General features: G+C 36.9%; 1 protein-coding gene and 1 long non-coding RNA gene across 2 annotated transcripts in view; one reads left to right on the top strand and one right to left on the bottom strand.

The window, feature by feature from the left end:
- Positions 1 to 20,999, top strand: part of LOC110383722 (uncharacterized protein) — a 30,862-nt gene that overhangs the window by 4,912 nt on the left and 4,951 nt on the right. The window lies entirely within an intron of this gene.
- Positions 3,188 to 3,814, bottom strand: LOC135117193 (uncharacterized). The gene is made up of 2 exons (XR_010276702.1): positions 3,487 to 3,814; positions 3,188 to 3,325 (listed from the first exon to the last, which is right to left on the bottom strand). It is a non-coding gene; the product is annotated as an uncharacterized LOC135117193 (long non-coding RNA).

Here is a 20,999-nt window from a genome sequence, read left to right as displayed (position 1 = left end):
GGTGTAGGTACACTATACATCAAAATTGCGTTCAACTATTTATTTCTGATCACTTTTTTTTAAGCCTACATCCATTAGCAGGTCTTTGAAAACCACCAGAAAGAAGAGGTCTTTTTGCGTCCAAAATGGGCATGTATTAAATTAAGATTAATATTCAAAACGCGGCGGATTGGCTTCACGTATTGAACTCCAAATCAGTCAGGTCTCTTACACAACATATACAATATACATCCTTCTTATTGTAATCGACCTCGATTATCACATTGCGTAGCTGACGCTGCAATGGGTTTTACTTTTAGTAGGTAGTACCCGGATACTGCAGAATAACTAGTTGACCCGATTGTTGGCAAACTTTTTAAGGAAAATATTGACTCCAATCAAAGTTTTCAGTCGGTCGGATACCGGCTAAATACCTGATCCTTCCAATGTGCGTACTACCTGTCCAGTGGCGGATTTACCAATAGGCCAAGTAGGCCAGTGCCTAGAGCGGCAGATTTAGAGGGGCGGCAAATTCAGCAATTTTTTTTACAGTTTTTTTTTATAATTCAGTATATATGAGTACACAATCCATATATAAATAAACGATTAATTAACGCAAATTAATAAACTGTAATATATACTAAGGTGATCATGAATTTCAAAATATTCTAATAGCGTTTCAATAAAAATTAAATAAAAATCCGCTCGCTTCGCTCGCGATTTTTTCATAATTCCTGGTTTGTTCTGCGCTTTTTGAGTCCTCAATCTAACAAAAAGTTAAAGCACCGAAATAGCAAAAACAACTGACGCTCTAAACTGACGATTCCTAAGCTGTTTATGAGGTGGAGGACTTTTGTGTCCAAAAACTCGAAAAATTTCGCGCTCGCTGCGCTCTCAGCTTTTTCACTTTACACTGATTTTTTTTCAAACTTGTTTGAGTATTTTTGTGTTCCAAGACTCAAAAAATTTCGCGCTCGCTGCGCTCGCGCCTTTCACTTGACAGTGACTATTTTCTGATTTCTTTAGGTATTATTGCGTCCCAAACATCAAAAATTTCGCGCTCGCTGCGCTCGCGGCTTCTTCTCTTTGCAGTGCTTTTTTTCCACGCTTGTTTGGGTAGGTATTTTTGTGACCCAAAACTAAAAAAAATCGCGCTCGCTTCGCTCGCGACTTTTTCACTTTACGGCGTTTTTTTTTTTTTACTCGTTTTGGTACAAAATTATTGATTTTGGAACAGAAAAGTTTTTACATTTGACGTTTTTTTTGGGGGGGTGCTCAATAGGTAGTCCGCCCCGGGTGCCACCCGATGCTGCGCCACCACTGAATCATAGCACCCGAACGAATGAACCGATTTCAATTTAGTTTGTTTTTTGTACTACAGGCGTTTTACGAGCGAGTGTTCTTAGACATGTTTGATGAAAATCGATTGAGCCATTTAAAAGTTACAGAGGTTTTACGCTTCAAAGTCGCTGTCATATATACTTGTTAACATTAAACTCTTCGGTACATAGAGGCTTGCAAAAATAATCTAGTAAGTAACTGACAGAAATATCATTAAGTTCACAATCATTAGGGGCGGCAAAAATTGAATGGCCTACTAGCGGAAAGTTTGTAAATCCGCCACTGTACCTGTCATCTTCATACTGATTTATGAGCAAAAACAATCTTTGTCACAAGTACCTACACATCTTTGAATCACAAAGATTCGATCACCGAAGTCAGCCAGTCCACCAAGTCCAAGGATTCTGTTTTGGCGCCTTTTAGAGTCATAAGCACCATATCGTCTTAGCTTTCCTACTTCACTTGTTTTCACAACTGGTGATTACTGATGGTTTTCCCGTCATCACAGCTGCGTAGAACTTGTATAGCGTTTGTCCTTCTGCCTCGCTTCGGATCTAAGCGGCAGTGAATACCATGAATGGATAATGAGGGAAACTCCAGCCATTATTCATGCTGTTGGAATCTTTTGCAGCCGTGTTTGACTTGCCGTTTATGCTATACAAATGGTTCTAGACCTTTTCCGAAAAGGGTCCCTCTTAGGAAAATGTATAATAGGTTTAACAACAACGTTAATTCTGCTATAAAATGAGACTGAAATGCCCGTTTTCACCAACGAATACCTAAATTTAGGGAGCATTTACGGAACACTTAATAAGAATTTCATTTTCACCAAAGCCTAGGTGTCAATTTTAACCTAAAAATTTCACTTAAACTTGGGAGCCCGATTGATGCCTGCTTAAACAACTCCTATCATTATCATTACAGAATACAAACATATTTTGAACCGTTTCTGGCGATGGATAGTGAAATGTACCTTTATATGTTATGTAACTCCAAAAATACCATGTTTAAAAAGCAAAAAAAAAATGAAACGTAAACTTTTAGAAAGTTTAGAAGCTGTGGAGGTTGTGGATATGTAAAATAATAATCATTAGAAGACCACGTACCTATCTTACGTGAAAGAGTAGATGTCTGAGAAAAAAGTACGACGATCATGACTTTTTTATAAGATCACTTATACACTTATCACTTGCTATGAATGCACTTGCTAGGTCGTGATGTCGCTGAATTATTCAAAAATAGGAAGTCCTGCATGTCCATAAATATACAGACCATAACAGATGCAAATCTGGTAATCACTGATGTAGTTTCGCGGTGGCCGGGACAACTATAGGCCTATTCAGACCTAAGCGGTATTCGCTACCACCTGCGACAGAGAAAACCCAGTGGGTATGCGTTAATATTACTGTTGATGTTCGGGATGCATGCCGCTGCTGCCGCGCGGTATGTACTTCTACCCACAGCGGCAGTGGATATCGCTCAGGTCGCTCTAGCCGCGGTATAGTTATCGGCACGGATATTGAGCCCTGACCTTCACCTGCGCAGAAGCCATTTATTGGTTTATTGCCTTGTGTACAGTGCGCAAAGCGATCCCCACTCTTCCGCCGAGAGCTCAATATCCGTGCCGGTAACTATACTTGATACTAAATACCTGAGCGAAACCGGCGCGGTATCTACCTCTACCCACAGCGGCAGCGAATATCGCTCAGGTTTGAATAGGCCTTAAATACCAAAACTGCAGTAGATACCAATGATTCGAAAATGGTGAATATGGAGGAGCCTATCTCCTAGGTGATAGGGGATACCCTCTGGAGGTAAGAAGTAGGCTAACATTGAACATAATAAATTATGTAAATTAAAACAAAGATAGTAAACAAATATTTTAATATTAGTCCTCATATGATGTACCAAACATTATCATCATCCTCCTGCACCAATTCAATTTGAGGTGGGCTGGTCGCAGCATGTTTTTACACGTCTTTCCAATTTCTCGCACCACCTGAAACTAAATAAATATAATAAATATATAATTTTAACCCCATACTTAAATCCATCAACTCATGGAGAACAAAAATACAATGAAGCCGACAGTAAAACAAAGAACACAGTTGTACGGCAATATCTTAATACACTATATTATTATACACAGATATTATTCACATTTACCTGTAAAGGGTTCCTGTCGCATTAAAACTATTTGTGACTGGATCCAAGCTTTGTTTTTGGCTTCGTTCGTGGTCCCATCCGTTTTTTGTTTAATATTGTGTCTCTATGAGACGTCAGCAATTTCACTAGCTTGTCTTTTTCTTCTGCAAGAAAGGTTTATCCTCGTTTTCTCTTCTCTGCCAAAATAAACTTATCTATTCAACAATAATAAACCCAAAATTAACCTCACTCTATGTACACATACACATCAGTCAATTTGACAAACGCGCGAATGACATAGGTAAAAATTCACCTATAGAAAAACCTCTTTACTGTTTTATTGCATAAAACATAGCGTAAGGGTGCGTCCACATCTGGCGAATGCGCCGCGAATGCGCAGCACGCGAGCCGATCGCGAGCTGTCCGCGAGCTGCGCGCGTGCAGTCACTGCAATAGTTCGGTGCGCCTCTTTAGCGCAACTCACGCAAGGCTCGTATAGAGCGCGCGAGCGGCGCGCGATCTGCGCGCAATCAGTTCTCGCCCTTACAGTTCCGTATATTGGCTCAGTACTATCGAAGATGGCAGACGTCGCGCGCCGCCTGCGCGCCGCTCGCGTGCGGCGCTTAGGTCGCGCGCGAGCTGCGCGCGGGCGGCGCAGAAGCGGCGCACGAACAAAAATGCACGCGCGCAGCTCGCGGACAGCTCGCGATCGGCTCGCGTGCTGCGCATTCGCGGCGCATTCGCCAGATGTGGACGCACCCTAATGTAGTTTAAGTTAAATTAAAATAACATCACAAGAAAAAAAACTCACAGGCTTTAGTAATATATACTCGATAGACGTTTATTTCTTAAGAAGTACAGAAAAATCATTTTATCGATAAAATATCGACTTTGCATTATCGTTTGTAGAACTAGTAATCTGTCACTTACTTAAGGGATCCATGTACAAGTGTGGTGAAAATGAATTTAGGTAGGTGTCAAATTGGGAGGGATCCTTACTAAAAGTAGCATTTAGATAGGGAAACGGTAAGAGGTTGTTGGTGAAAACGGGCATAAGAGGATTTCATTGTGAAGAGGAAACCTAAATCATTAAGATATTAAACAACACTAACACAATACTTGGCTGTTCTAAGACATTATAAACGAGTTTTCCGGGAGAAATTAGTATTGTACAACTTTTAAAAAGCTCCAGAAACTCTGTTAGTTTCAAGTTTTTAACCTAAGTAGCTCTTCACAATAACCTTAGTCAAATGATCATGTGCATCAGCAGTTGTATTTTAGAGGACCAACAAGCACATTAAACCATAATTAAGAAGGATAGGAATGCATTTAATCATTCCACTCTAATTGTTATTAGGTACTGAAAACATTTGGAGTTCTTGCATGAAACATCAACTTATACGCAGACCTAATGATTAATACAAGGTTAGCCACACAAACCATTAATACGGTATTGGCAATATACCAAATGTATTCAAATGATTGTCCAAATCGCAAAGTAATGCCCTTTTGTGGATATCGGGAAAATAAAGCATATGTAACTTATAGATACTGAAACTTCCCAACCATGGGTATCTCATTAAAAAACCACTTTGATTCGGCTTTTTTTTATACAATAGATTTATAACACATCCGCTTTTATCGTCATTCGTAGACAACATTTCCCAACATTTAAGGAAAAAACAACAGTACTGATTTAAGAAATTCGCCGATGTTATCCGAATGTCCGCGAACTAGACCGAAGACCGAACTTAGTTAAGCATTCGCGGCGCATGCGTCGGTCTTTCAGAAGCCATGTTGCAAGGACACGCGTGAATTATTTAGACGAAGCTAGTCGCCCTTTTAAAGACAAACGCACTTTCTACGTATAATGAGTGGAAAGAACCGTGACTAGGTTATTAAAAGTTTCGAGGAAAGTTAGCTTCGTCGAACCGATGACGTTTTCTTTTTAACCCCCGGCGCTACATAAGGGTTGTTTTAAATTAGTCAGCTATACTTATGTGTCTGTGGTTTTGTAGGTCTTAAACAAAAGCACTGATTTTAGTGAGAATTCAAATTAAAACCGGTGGTCCAACAGTTGTTCATCAGAATGTCTAAATATGTATTTCATCAGATCGGCGTTTTATAAATCTTTGGTCAATCCAACAGTATTGTGGATTCTCAATTCTCAATTCTCAATTCTTTATTGCATACCATAATGTATTACAGGTTGTTGGTAGGTTATAGATATTAGTCACAATTATGGACCCTGTCGGGCACAAGCAATCAATAGTAGGAATGCATTATGATGATTATTGTTATATTTAATTTTACCACAGGTTCTCTCGTTTATGATCGTTTACTAACTATGGTTATGAACTAAACTTGGTAATCTACAGACTAATCTTATGTAAAAATATGTAAAGTTAGCATTACGTTTGCGAAGTGTGTCTAAGCACTTTCGCTAGCCTTGACCACGCGGAGTCGAGTCTCGGACACTAGCCGAGTTACAACATTAGTTGACTCGAGTCACCGACCGACTCTAATGTGACAGACAGACGTACATCGCGTTCATGGGTCCTATTTATTCAAAGCTTTTTAATATTATACGAATAAAATTATTAGTCAATCAATAATGTATTTAATAAAATGTTTCTTAACTTAGATGTGACGTTTTACCCAATTCTTCATCTTCTGAATGAATGTTTCGCAAGTTTAGTGTAAAAGGTCAAAGTGTTTTAGGCAACCCGTGCTATTGTTGTCTGTGAGTGCTGTTAGTGCAGTCTGGTATTGCAATATTGTTCTTATCACAGAGTCAACCTGCATCAACCTTCCTCCTGCCTTAAACCCAATTTTATTTGGAGTAACGTTCTTTAACACAACGGTGCTTCTCCATCTGATGGCAAGATCTGATTGTATGTAATCATGCCGTATTTAATATTTGATAGGCCTTAGGTATCTACAAACATTTTAGGATATTTCGCTTATCATATGACATAGATTCCTGGGATATTATTGTTTAAATATTGTATACTTACCTCAATTTGACATTATACAGTGACTTAGTTCAGGGGATGAGAATGTGATATAGGTTCAGTCAAATAAGGCAATAATTTCTCGATTGTATGAAAAACAACAATCGGAAGATGACCGATCATATAAACAATACAATAGAAATAGACACGCATCATTTATATAAGTCATATAATAGAATACATAAACAAATGCACAAAAGAAGTAAATGTGTATAAGTGCATTATAATGCTGTCTAGAATATTGCATAATATGAGATGATGCCACTCAAGAATTTTCCGATTTTAATAACCTCGTAAAGTATAGGAATTGTTATGAGCATTATCTTACCCCAACAGAGGTCAACTAGAAGAAGGTGGATCGTGAACTTGCGATTTTTTTGCAGGAGTTTGAGACTAAAGCCCTACCTTTGTCCTTATAACAACCCTTTACATACTCTTTCGAACATTCACCCGGCCCCTGTATGCCCAAGCCCCGGAAGGCAACGATTCTTGCCTTGCATTTAGATTCGTCACCAGGGTGCGACCATTACTGTGCAAATGATGGGAGGTACAGGTAGGGTAGACCAAGTCATTTATCATATGTGGAGCTAATCATGGGCTGGCCCCTCACGGTCAAGCCAGCTGGCCCTGACATTCTAGACTTCATTAAGTTTTTAACCGATTCCCATAGCATTCCCACTGAAGCCGTGTTAGTACCAAGAACCAATCGATAGTTCAGCAACGTCATTTGTGTGGGTGTTTTAAAAAAGTTTATTATGATTAAGCCTACAGTTGAAAATGCCTTGCACCTAAGTGCTGTTGACGAATCTGGGTCAGTTAGGTCCTTCTATCAGGAATCTGTCAGTGAGTCCTGACCTCAGTCTGGATTTGACCTCTTTCATGCCCGATTGTTTGTAAAATAGAAGTAAAATAAATAAATTCCTATTTGACGTTTGACTTGAGTTTACCTCAAAACAAATCCTTCTGAATATTCTCAAGACCATAGAAAAAACATTGACACGCGTTACGTGAACTGAAACTTAATGAATAACATTGAAGTCATATTAGTTGACAAACGTAAAACAAAGGTCAGGTTTCTAAATAATGAAGCAGTAAATAACTTCCTAAAAACCTACCTAAGTCCTAACTGGTGAAATTAAGGACCTTGCAGTAAAGGCAAGCAGTATTATTGCCATTATTACTGTTATTAATTTATGAATGTCCAAGATATACTTAGAATGTACATACAAATTTAAAGAAGTTACATTGGTACTTGCCTGACCTGGAATTGAACCCACCCCCTCATACTCGAGAGGTTGCTTCTTTACCCACTAGGCCACTACGACTTATAGTTCGACACAGTTTAGTATTTAACCATGACTAAATCAAGTGAAGGCACAGAAAGCTTATACAAAAATACAGGATATACGTAATTACTTAAAGAAATAAAAAGATTTCGAAAAGGTACATAAATCACATAGAACAACACATGAAATGACATAAGTTGTTTGCGTGCACGAGACAGGAATGGCTAAGTTCACCGTGAATCAACACATTACTTAACTCTAGTAGATGGAATGTCTCGGCCATGAATGTAGGCTTAGGGCCTAGGACTGTTGCGAAATCAACCGGTTTTGTTGACTTGTAATCAGCTAACTTATGTCAGATATTAAGTGCAAAAAGATTTCCAATTTGGCATTTCTTTCGTTTACTAGTCACTGTAAGTAATTTAATGTATCTCTGTTATCCTTTTAAGATAAATATAGTAGGATTCTTTTGGGAACCCTATTATGAGTAGGAGTTTTAATTCTCGACTACCCTTTCAGAGTTTTCAACCCTCTCTCATTCATTTAGCCTTTGGTTTTTCTTATGTTTTGTTTACTACGTTATCTCCAAATTGGTGTTCCACTTTCTAAGACAAATGATTATCCTTATCAAATCTCACATCAATACCCATTGTGAGGTTCTCGTAAATCACCAGCGAGATGCAACCCGTGCCTTCGACGTACATCTCACGTAATTCGATAATAGAACAATAAGCAGTGAGTGAGGTTGCGTGCGCGCATGATGTGATGATCATACAGATTTAGATGCTCAATTATTATCATTAGGTGCTGTTTTGTTCTGTACTGTAATAGAGATGCGATTTCAATTTTTTTCATTCATTTTTTTTGTTTCTATTCTATGTTTTATCTTTATCGATTTGTTTATTGCCCAGATCGATGTTTTCAAATTAAGTATTTATGGCTTTAGGCAATGTTTAAGCGTTTAGGGTTATATAAGTTTCAAATCTTTAAACTTATATCACATTTTCAATCTTCTCTTCATTTGGAGATCGACTTTATTCAATAGACTGTCCATGGCTTCTGTTACGAAATGCTGCTCATTCTGACAACCATTAGGTTTTTTTCCACAAGCGGTAAAATTTTTGTTTAGTTCTTAAAGACTTTTCATTGCTTAATTACCTACTTACTTTATACTTGTGTACACCTCTGCATCATTTATCATCAAGGATCATTAATAACTCTTTATTTAGGTAAAGTAATTTCAAATTTTCTACAAAACGATTGTTCAGTTTCATTGATGACTTTGCGAGTATTTCTATGGAACATTCCTAAAGTTAAGGCCATTTCGCACAAAAGAAACTTCTTTGAATGTGTTTGCTAAACGAAAACTGTTGCAAATATTTTTTGCAAACATGTTTCGCTCCATAACGTCACTTTCGCTTTCTACGCGTTTCATCATTCACGGCACAGCATATTCTGTGTTATTTGCATAATAAAATTACTGTGTATTCAGATTATCTAGTTTTTAATGACTATAGCTTCTACCCACAGTGTCGCTAGTTTTGTAGAAAGGCTCATAAAGTATAGCCTAGAGCAGACAGCCATGATTAGGTTTTATTAGTGAAAAGATATTACGGATATAATAGTACAGATATATTATATACCTACCCATAGCCACATACCATCTTTAATATTATAACAATTAATTTTATGACTTCCCTGAATTGCTTTGACACCACTAAACATTGTTAGGAATTTTGGTAGGGTCTGACATAGATAACATTCCATAGACACACATCCTTTCTTGATATAAATCCGATTTACCTCACCTACAAATGAGACCTAGTAGATAAACACAATTAGACAAAATCAATACAAGAACATTAGATAAAAACCAGCTCAAAATTATTCCAAAACAGCAACATATCAGCCATCGACCACAGACGCGCTAGCAAGAAACATCTACGAGTCTCCGAGTCTAATATGCCTCGCATATTGTGGAGGTGTTGGCTTCGGGTCACAATACACAATAGGCGATACACATCGAATGACACGGGACTGTGACATGTTGCCACGCAATTGTACGTCGCGCCATCTTGCAGGGAAGGTAGGCAGGGTTAAAATATTCATTCAAATTAGGCCAAATGACAATTTTCTTGCTATAGCACCTTCATCTTGAGATGTCAATATTTATGTAAATGGGGGACCGCAATTTTATAGGGGATTTTCAAATTTTTATAAGTAACCTGTACAATTGCATCTCTCAAAGACATTTTCCCCTAAATTTCGAATATCTCAGAGATCAACTGTTGGCATTTATTGGAGCTATTTTTTTTATTTCGTAAATAAGTATTTAAGTCTGTTTATGATATTTATTTAATGTCTGTAATGGTCGTCCATATTTACCCATCTCATAGAAGCGTTTCTAAAACAATCCAAACCCATATGCCACCTTCTTCGTCACTACTCACTGGTCATACGCAGTGTGACGTCACGTTGCCCCGCCTCCTTGCAGGTGTTGCAACGACCATAGACTATGCAACAGGAGTAGGCAGTAAGTGGCTTCCGTTCTTAAGTACGCCAGCTCAGAATGTGGCGTGCTAACAAAAAGGTTTTGCTATGAACTTTAAAGTGTTATTGGTCTAAAATTACTTTGGATCTTAGTTAAACTAATCCAAAAATTAAAATAATCTGACAGGGCTAATGTTTTTATCAACTTTTAGAGATGTTAAAGTCCACTGGTGATGAAATATTGTCATGAATTAAGTTATAAGTTGCTGCCAAGATTCGTGAATTAATGTTATCACCTAAATCACTAAGCTTATGAGATTTGATGTCTGAAGACGTTGTAAAATTTGTTTTATAATTTATTCATTTAATTTAAACTATGCAAAAGGTTTTGTGGTCATTTAGGTAGGTACTTAGAGTGAAGGGTGACTAAATTTGGCCCGGTTTGATGTGACCTCTCCAATAAATTCGATGTTGAAGGACAGTGCCAGCCACCTAGTTCAACTCACAAATTACTAAGCAGTTAAATAAATAACCGGTTTTTATTCTCAAAGGCGAATAGATTAACTCTTTGGTAATGTACGCGATTGCCACAGAAGCTGGGAAAACCAAACGTTAAAAAAAATACAGTAGGATATCATGTGATGTAATGTGTAATGTGACCACGTAAAACTTTCTCTGATCTTTAATCTTAGAGAGAACAAAATTACGCAAGAATTATTATTGTAAAAGAGTCATTTCCCAAAAATACACAAAAAGGAGACGGCCAGCTCGCCTACCACCTTTAGATGGTCATATGTCAAGGAAACTACAACTGATCTGGGCTGGAGGGACAGGAACTGGCTACTCAAAATCGAAAAGAGTGGATAAATCTCCAAACCCTGTATGTCTGATAAGTGATAAAACGATGTCCATCATCATCGCCTGAAAGCCCTTTCAAGTAGTTTTTCTCAGAAACTTATAATCCTGGTACATTAAGCAAATTCTTTGAACAAAAAGCCATTCAAGGGTAAATTACAAAATGATTGATGGACTGATTAACTAAAGCGCATTGGAAACGTATCAATCAAATCGATCAGTATCAAGGTCCGTGAGAGGTTTCCCTAGAACTTCTAAACTACATGTTTAAAGTTCTCGGAACTTTTTGTAAAAGCCACCGTTTTTAGATTAAATAAGTGCTTTAATTTATTAACCGACTTGGCGACTTCCCAAAAAAGGAGGAGGTTCTCAATTCCTCGGAATCTTTTATTCTTTTATGAAGTCATGTTAACATTTTTTTTTTGAAGGACCATCTACTTCCCAGATGGTTAAGTATCTTTAAATAGTTATCAAGTCAGCATCTGAGGGTGGAAACCCTGAGAAATTCCATTCATCCCTAAATAAAATCGAAGAGACCAAAGACTAACCTGCTTAAAATTTCACCTATCGCCCCTATTTAAAAAAATCGTTTGTCATACAATGTTTACCAATAAAAAACTCTACAAAAGTGTTCCACACGTAGTTGAGCGATATGTATCAGTTAGCGGTGCATTGCTAATAGGAACCGGCGCTTTCTCTGTCTGTCCGTCTTCCGCTCCTAGTTCAGCTACTAGCGTGTTGGCTGCCAAGGGCAATACTGCAGTTTTGTTTATAAAGGGCATCAGTTTCTCATTATACTCAATCAATTGTGTGTTACAAAAAGAGTTTATGAATGTCAAGATAGTTTGCACGGTTCATAAAAGTGGGTCCTACGCAGATGACAAGAATCTCCATAAGTTCTCTTTTTGAATGATTTCTTACTAGTTATCAATGTCAAAATTAAGATGTTTCAGTGGGCAGAATGATCAACGGTAACTTATATTCTTCTAGCCATTTTCCCAAGGTTTTACCCTTGTCCCGTGGGAACTACTGCCCGTACTGCGATAAAATATAGCCTATGTCATTTGGTAAGACTGGAGCTTTCCAACAGTGAAACAATTTTTCAAATTGGTTCAGTAGTTTTTGAGCTTTTATCTATCTATACTATAGTATAAGTAGATAAGTAAATTAATTGATGCGCAATGCAATAAGTGAAAGCTTCATTATATGCCACTGAGACTCAGATATTAGTTCGATATCGAAATGAAAGTGTAAGTGACACGTGACTGTGTTGTCAATGATACACTGCTACCTGGTAATTGACACCTTTTACTTTACTTTATACTTAGACACTGGCTGACACTGCATTTGAGAGACACAGTTTAGTTTCTAGATTTACATGTCACTAGAAGGATTCTCGTTCCATACGTCATGCCATCCCTTGTCTTAAACATTCTTATAGGACCCCCGACCGTTTATGGGAAGCAGTTGACAGTTGTTATCAATCAGAAAGAACGAGGGGTATATTCCTTTAAAAGCTAACAGCTGTCAACTGCACAAAACATTCGGTACCCCTATGATTCGGTAGGTACTTATACTTAAGTCAATTGTAGTGTTCTATGCCTCTATAGTAAAGTCCTGTAAAATCTACGGAAGACAGAAAAAAGAGGTCAAGCTATTCGTTATTTATTCTATAACTTCCTGTCGACAATTTTCCAAACCCTTATTAACTTAATAACCGTTTTAACCGTAACAATAATAACCTTAACCTCAGCAAAGTTAACGATTAGCGTGAGGGCTCACCAGCTGTCTCTGTCGTCGACTAGTTAATATTTAAACGTGTGTTTGTACCTTACCCGATGTTTGTGAAAGGCTTTCTCTTGAACTCCTTGAAGGGTATAAAAGTTACGTACGCTTTTGTTATAAAAACTTCGTAAATTCAATATTCAATTCGTTGAACTGGAAATGTTCTTTATTTTTACTTAAATTCATCATCCCTTTTTCTCAATTTTATTTGTGGTCGAGCCATCATGTCTTCTTCTCCCATACTTACTTCTCTGTCTAATGCTATCTTACGAGTACCCAACATCCATCCAGCCATTAACATAATCCTCATTATTCCATAATTATCCTGTTTCACTATTAAGTATTTTATTTTTTTCGTCATGCCAAGGATGACTCCTTTCTGAAATGTACTCGTCATTTAGCGATCTCTTAAAATACCTACCACTTAAACGCGTACCTAATCTCAGTCTCCATTATATCACTGATATCCAGTCAAATCTGAAGCTGAGATGTAACCAGCCCATTTCTAGAAGTATCAAGTGACACTAAGATCTGGGAGAGGCGCGCGGCGCGGGGGAGGGGACGCGTTATTGGATCATTGAGCAATTTGCGATAGGACGGGGTTATGCTGCGCAGTGACATGCATATGAATTGGCAGGCAGAAAATATGGGACAGTTATAAAGCTTTAAAATAAATGGTTCTAAAATTTAGTCAGATAAAATCATTTTTGATTATATCCACTATTGGTTTCGCCATGAGCTTAGGCTAATATTAAAAAGTTTTCCAATTTATTTTCCTTCCCGTGTATAACGGTTGTACTCCATGGAGCGTGAATATGTAGGGAATTGCGAATAGATATTTGTCTGTGAAAACAATGTTTGAATTGAATGAATTATAGCACATTACAGTGTGGGTTTTACGCTTTTTGCACGCAACACTTGAAAGTTTCACCTTATTAGATTGACGGGTAGAGTTGAAGCCAATGATAAGTTAGTGCTTATTGATTTGCCATGTTTATTTACGCTATTATTTTCAAGCTACTTGCTATTATTAGCATATTGTTCGTTCGTACGCATAATAATGTCTTCATCTTTCACTGGAATTCCCTCAATATCTGCATTTCTTCTTTAGTTGAAGAATAAAAATACTTCATTGATTTTCTATGTCAATGAGTACATAAAAATGAGAATTAAAACTACAAATGGAGCACACAATGCACGTCAATCAAGTCACGCATGTAACCTAGATAATTATATCTATTTACTTAGAAATATTCCTTGCGTTTACTATTGAAATATTGGCGAAATCAAATCACGCTCGGCTTCAAAACATGAAATGTTAGGAAAAGCATTGGGAATGCTTTCGTGCTTTAGAATGCAAGTTTCTTAATCACTTCACCATTCGTCAATTCATAGTATAAAACAAAGTCGCTTTTTCTGTCCCTATTGCACGCTTAAATCTTCGAAACTACACAATGGATTTTGATGCGGTTTTTTTTAATAAAAAAATTGATTGAAGAGGAACGTTTATATGTATAATAACATCCATTAAATAGTGGGGATATACTGTTATCCCGTGCGTAGCGGATCGCTAGTCATGTATAAAATATAGCAAATGGTTCCTTACCACATTAGACTTTATGCTGACTGCGAGTCACGCTTGTGTCGGTTTTGATTGCGAGTGTACACGTGAGTACTGGCGAGTACAATATCTTACAACAATGATATAACATAAGTGCATGACGCGACTGTCTGTCTGGCGGTACCCACGTCTCTGGTTTATCGTGTGTTACTGGCCTTAGATTTTATTGCATCTGCGGAAACTCTTGCACTGTCAAGGTTTCCTCATATGGTAAATAATGGGAGATTTACATTAAGGAAGGGCAAGAAGCCCTTATGAAGTTTCATGGTGGGTTTCACATAGCTTCGTTATAAATTTTATTCTATTCATATTTACCTTCCTTACTTTACAATGGTTCACAAAAAAAATGCCGTTGGCCTACCCTGTGTGTGTGGATCGCTGGTGGCAAATTGCCATCTACTTAGGTATCATTAGGGACTACCTAAAACATAAGATGGGTGCCAATGCGCCACGGCTATCCAAATTACTGTAGGTATATTTTGAATGTGAGTGTACCTTCGCAGTGGCCGATTATTAGGATCGTCCTTCATTGGCTAAGACGAAATTTTCCTTTCTATAGCGGATGTGGCGAATATATTGAACGACGAAATCATTGCGAACATTCGGACTTACTATTTCGAATCACGATCACATTATATTTATTTAATGATGATTTTGTTATTTTCATATCCATTTAAATTACCTAAGTGTTTTAAAATCTTCGTAGAATTTGAAATACCTGTAACTTTTCTCAAGTTAATTTCTTTACGTCATATTTTACAAGGAAATTGGGAGAGCTTTAAGAATTGGACATCTGTAAAATTGGAGATTAACGATCCATTCAAACTTTTTCTATTCAACAGTCAAAAGACACAGGGTCTGGGGGCATTCAATTATTGCCAGTAACTCAGTCGATATAGCCATTCAGAGAAAACGGGAAATCGAAGAGTTTCCATTCAGACGAACGGAAATTATCACTTTGTATCCCAGTGACCTGATCAAGTACAATTTTCTTTAACTGAGTTTTCTTTCCTTTTCATTTTGTCCAATCAACTGAAAGGGTTTCTAATTTTATTAATGATGCCAAGGTAAGCCCTTCACAATAATTAGTTGAGTTGACTATATTATGAAATTCGGTCTTTATATTATTTATACCAGCACCACGTGTAAATTTTCGACTGTATCCATAGAAACTTAGAAGTCTGAAATATAAGCGCCACCACATAGCAATTTCGACTCAAACCGGGAATCCTATCCGAGTCCCTTGATCAGCAGTCTTACTTTGCGACCACTTGACCAACGTGGATATAGGATACCTAGTTTATAACTTCGATCTATTGTCTTCAGATTCCTATATTAGACTCTGCAGTTAAAATGTAACTCAGAGCAAGGCCACACTGCAATATGTAACTTCTTAGTCACTCGTGTTACATTCTATATTTCTTAGAATAATTTAGTTCCGACACGCAAGTCACCTTGGATGAATTTCCTTTCATATATACCTATGGGGTAAAAAAGCTTCTATTGTATCCTGACTTATATACCGTCCACCATCAAGGGTTTCAAAAAGAGACCTCTGATCTTTTTTTTTCTGCGCTTTACTACAATTTTGCAAAGATAACTTCTACCTCTGAGATTGAGGTTTTTACACAAAACCAAGAGACATAACCACGTTTAGAGTAACACTGCTAATAAACTGAACAAACTAATAGCATATTTCCCCACAACGCCTGCAATATGCAATAAACTGGTACCACCAGCTTATTACTGAAGACGCTAACTTCTCTTCATCTCAGCTGACTTGCGCAAACACTATGTGGCACAAGGATGCGCGTGCGCACAGCCTACTAGGTCAACTATAACAGCGGCCGCTTGCAAACTACCGGTAATCGGACTGTCGAATAGACCATGGGTATATATGGTGACAATTAATACCAGAAGGTTAATTACAAGTTGAGGTTGGAATCCGCTATTATTTTCCTCGATGGATCCAGCGAGGAAACCCGCGGCACCCACAGCTGGAGGTCATTTGTCTAAAATAATTATATATTCAAATCAAATCCCTAGCTTGTTCCACCCTTGATCCCAAACTGCTCCATGGTGGCGGTAATTCATTCAGACAATCCCACAGCCCCAACAGGCGTCAGCCGAAGACAGTCAGTACTTAGCCCTTTAAACAAAATATAGTTTATTGCAACGGAGTATTGTTATACATATTTGGTCACATATATTTCGCTAATTGTTGGTACATTTACCATTAACATAAGAAAAGAAACTTTCAATTGGACTTATCCAGCTCCAAAAAGCGGTTTAAAATCATCGACCCGAAAAATGACTTGTTTTATAAGCAAATTGAGTAAGACATCCATGCCATGCATTGCCATCGGAGGCCATAATGGATGCATCCTAAGCGTGTTGTAACAAAACATCCGGCGCGTGAGCAACACAGCCGGCGATGCGCTACCATCCACGCGTTTTACACTTAATTGCAGATTATGACTCTTTAGGTACCTGATTTTAAGTAACATTAAATGGTGTCCCTATTTTTTTGCCTTCGAGTGTATACCATTTTTATACTTTTTTTTGGGAAATAAAGGAATTGCTAAATAAAAGTGATTAAAATATAACAGCCATGCAATTTTAGTGCCAGTATTAATTCGCTACGACGTATGAAACTCATTAAAAAGGTATTAAAGCCCACTAAAGTAAAAATTATTAACAGATTCATACAATCTAGCTCAAATCATGCTGAAATCTTAGTTGTTCATATGCTTGTCAAGATCTCGCATACTTAGGTTCCGTTAAACGAAAGAACACTACATAAGTAGCACAAAAACTTAGGCCCATTTACACCTCATAAACTCCAAACACGAATTCCCCACAGTTTTACATAACACAGCTAAGTAATAGCTAAGTTATTGTTCCGGTATCTTTCTCTTTGGTCGCGGCAATGTCAAGCGTTTGTTCCACGAGACCGTGACCAATCTGTGTTGTGTTGATCCGCGCCGACTCGCGCTTGGCATAATACAAGTGCTATGGCAGAAGTCCCACGTAGTATTAATCGCAGTATTAAAAACATAACTCACTTTTTGGGCTGCGAGATTGTTCGAAGTTCGAGTTACCGCGGCGCTGGTACATAAAGGGCTTCAGAAGGAATAGGATGAGTTTTAAACAGTGAGTTTGATAGTCCTTTACGCTGCTAGCCCACAGTAGGGAGGATTCATTTGATTTCTTATAAAAACTTAATTACTTCAAATACGAGAAAAGTACCTGCAACTTAGATTCCTACCTGCTGTTATAGATGTTCTGTGTACTGATGTCTTTTTAAATGAGAGGGAAATAAGTAAACTTATGGTCCCTCGTTGGGCGCCAAAACTATTTTAATGGCATAATTATTCCACAAAAATTGGCTCTATTTCTACAACTATGCTTAATTGAAAATGCAAAATTCTTATTAATAACTAGAGGAATACGAAATTAATGTAGCTGTTAATCAAAATGACACAAGCAAACAAATGCTTTTTATTTTTCAAGAAGAAGCAAAAAAATCTGACCTACATATCAAAGCGCAGTAAACTACATTACACACTTAATACTTCGCGTATTTCCTGCCTCATGGCAGATTTTCCAAGCAACACCTGATTGAGGTGAAAACTAACAAGGCTAGAAAGCGGCGCGCGCGCAGTTTCCACGCCACGGGCGCGGGCGCATCGTGAGACATAGACAATGTAACTCTCAACACCTATTGTAAACTTTGACATGGAAAGCTGATCATTAAATTGATTGTAAGTTACTTTGTAGTCACAAAATTAGGAGGGAATGTTGGGTGATTCTTCGAAACACAGTTTTTACGTGTTTTTGACCGAAGAACATATGAAAATATCATTCGATTGGAATGAAAGTTTCAGGTTTTATGTAAAAGGTAAAGGTCTATCGACGCCTCATGTAACTAATTAGAATTTATAAAAAAAAACTATAATTAAGTTAGCAGAAAACAGTAAAACCTAATTAATCTGGTGTGTCCCAACGCCGGTTTTTGCTGCATTATTTAACTTTCTGCGAGCTACGGTCGCGTTACAATAAAACTAATGAATCCAAATGATCTTTAAATATGTGTTTCTTAATATTTTAACATTTAAATAAAAGAAAATGGTGTATTTTCATAATTACATAAATTTAAAAATTGTCCCCGACTAAATTCATCATTAAGCTGGCTCGATTTGTTCAATCATTATCTATACGTAAATAAAAAATATTTGAAAAAGTAATATTTACTTGTAAGTGATCGCACCGGTCAGCACCGAACGGTGACAGTGAGTGCTCGTGAGCGGACGTATTTTTCCAAAAAAATACGATTGCAAGTTGTCATCTGGTGTTTGTAAGGCAAGTAGTCATATCAATCTGTCTTAATTAACTGATAGTGTGTATCTGCTATCGTTTTGTTGCCAAGGCAAAGTGTCTTATGAGATGGTTTTGCTAACATTAATTGCATGTTTGATGCTTTACGTTTATAAATAAAGGAGCAGGATTTGATAATATGCGAATTCCTCATTTTTCTGTCCCCCATTAGTCTGGATTCATCTGGCTCTTAAAGCCAGATGAATTTGAGCGGGACATATGAATTAGATTTCATTCAAATTCGGGCATATGTTACAGGTATGTCTGAAGACATTTCTTAATTGTAGTTTGTATACTTATTTGTTAATTTGTGTTGGCTTCTAGTGCATTGTTTTTTGTTCAAATACCGTGGAAATAATTATACTTATTTTTTAATTTCAATAAGATTACTTAAGTAAGGAATACAAAAAAATAAAGCTGTTGGTTTTTATTCTGAAGTTCAATTTCTGTCGCTAGAATAGCTTTATATTTTTTTAGATCCATAATTTCAAAATTTCATAACGAAAATTATAAACAAGAGAAGAAATACTAAGAAAAAAGACTAGCGGATAAGAGAAGATATGACAGAATAAATAATAATGAAGCATTATGGAAAGAAAAACAAGAAGGAATAGACAAAACTATATACGCAGGAAAGAAGAAAACAAAAAACTACTGATAGGAGAAATTAATCTCAACGTCTGATTCATTTTCATAAAAGTTCCTGAAAAACTCAAATTTAATTCTTCAGCGTTCTGCAAGTTTGGGAGATCTAACCTGATTTTCGATCAATAGATACTTTTTTAAGAGATGGAAGTAAACATTTTAGTGTCGATTTAGAAAATATAAATCCAATGAAAAATTTAATATTTTTTATTAATTTAGGTAGGATATTAATTAGTTTTCTACTATCTCAAGCTTAGAGTTCCTATCGTACTGAAAAATTAAGTCTGATTTCGGTGAATTTTATTTTTGTTTTAAGCTAAGATTCGTTTTTGTTTTGTGTTATTAAGATAAGTTTACCATTTCATATAATTATTATAGCGTTGAAGCTAGTGTGATTTAACAACCGTAAGAGGTTTAATAAATGATTAATTTGAATGAAAGCGTTACTGTTTAATTAATTCATAATTATTTTCTTGTGTCAGCCAAAAAAAGTGATAAATTAAGTAGTAATAGGAGTAATTATTTCAATATTTGGTAAAATCTATACTATCTATACTAATATTATAAAGTGGAAAACTTTGTTTGTTTGTTTGTTTGGTTGTAATGGATAAACTCAAAAACGACTGGACCGATTTTAAATATTCTTTCACCATTAGAAAGCTATATTATCTGCGAGTAACATAGGCTATATTTAATCCCGGTGCGGGCAATAGCTCCCACGGGATGCGGGTGAAACCGCGGGGAAACGGCTAGTTTTATGATAAAGATCATTGGAAAAATAAAGGAAGTATCATTAATCTGTACTGTCACAATTAATCTGGCCCAGCAATTAATCAGCACCTTTTAAATCCTAATCTACGTGATGCAATTCGATGCCTTCGATATATGATATTGCACATAAGGCACTGGGTCAAACTATTACGTCAATTTAGGTCTAAGAGCAAAAAAAAATTGAGCCAGATCAATGAGTCAAAAACACTCGGTCTCGAAGAATCACCCTGTTATGTAAAACACATATCCTACTTAATATTATAAACGCGAAAGTTTGTATGTATGGATGTATGGATGTTTGTTACTCTTTCACGCAAAAACTATTGAATGGATTTTAATGAAACTTTACAATAATATAGCTTATACATCAGAATAACACATAGGCTACAATTTGTAAACATATTGTTCGAAATACTAAACCTGCGCAGACGAAGTCGCGGGCACCAGCTAGTCTTAAATATCGACTTAAATTCCACCCTGAAAACTTCATAAAATAATACATAGGTGTAGTATAAAATACGTACAAAACAATGATCTTGATTTCGTGTCTGAAATGGAATTTCCTGAATCTGTAACACGCGGAATCGAACCGATTGGTTTCAGCACAAAAACTATCGGAAGCTCGATAATCGTGCGAGTTATCATGCATCGAATGCATTTCATCGATTATATTGATCAGTATTGTCGTTC

This window comes from Helicoverpa armigera, chromosome 8 (assembly GCF_030705265.1).
Source record: "Helicoverpa armigera isolate CAAS_96S chromosome 8, ASM3070526v1, whole genome shotgun sequence".
NCBI classification, from domain to species: domain Eukaryota; kingdom Metazoa; phylum Arthropoda; class Insecta; order Lepidoptera; family Noctuidae; genus Helicoverpa; species Helicoverpa armigera.
Note: the sequence above shows the minus strand (reverse complement) of the source record. Positions and strands in the feature narration are given on the sequence as shown.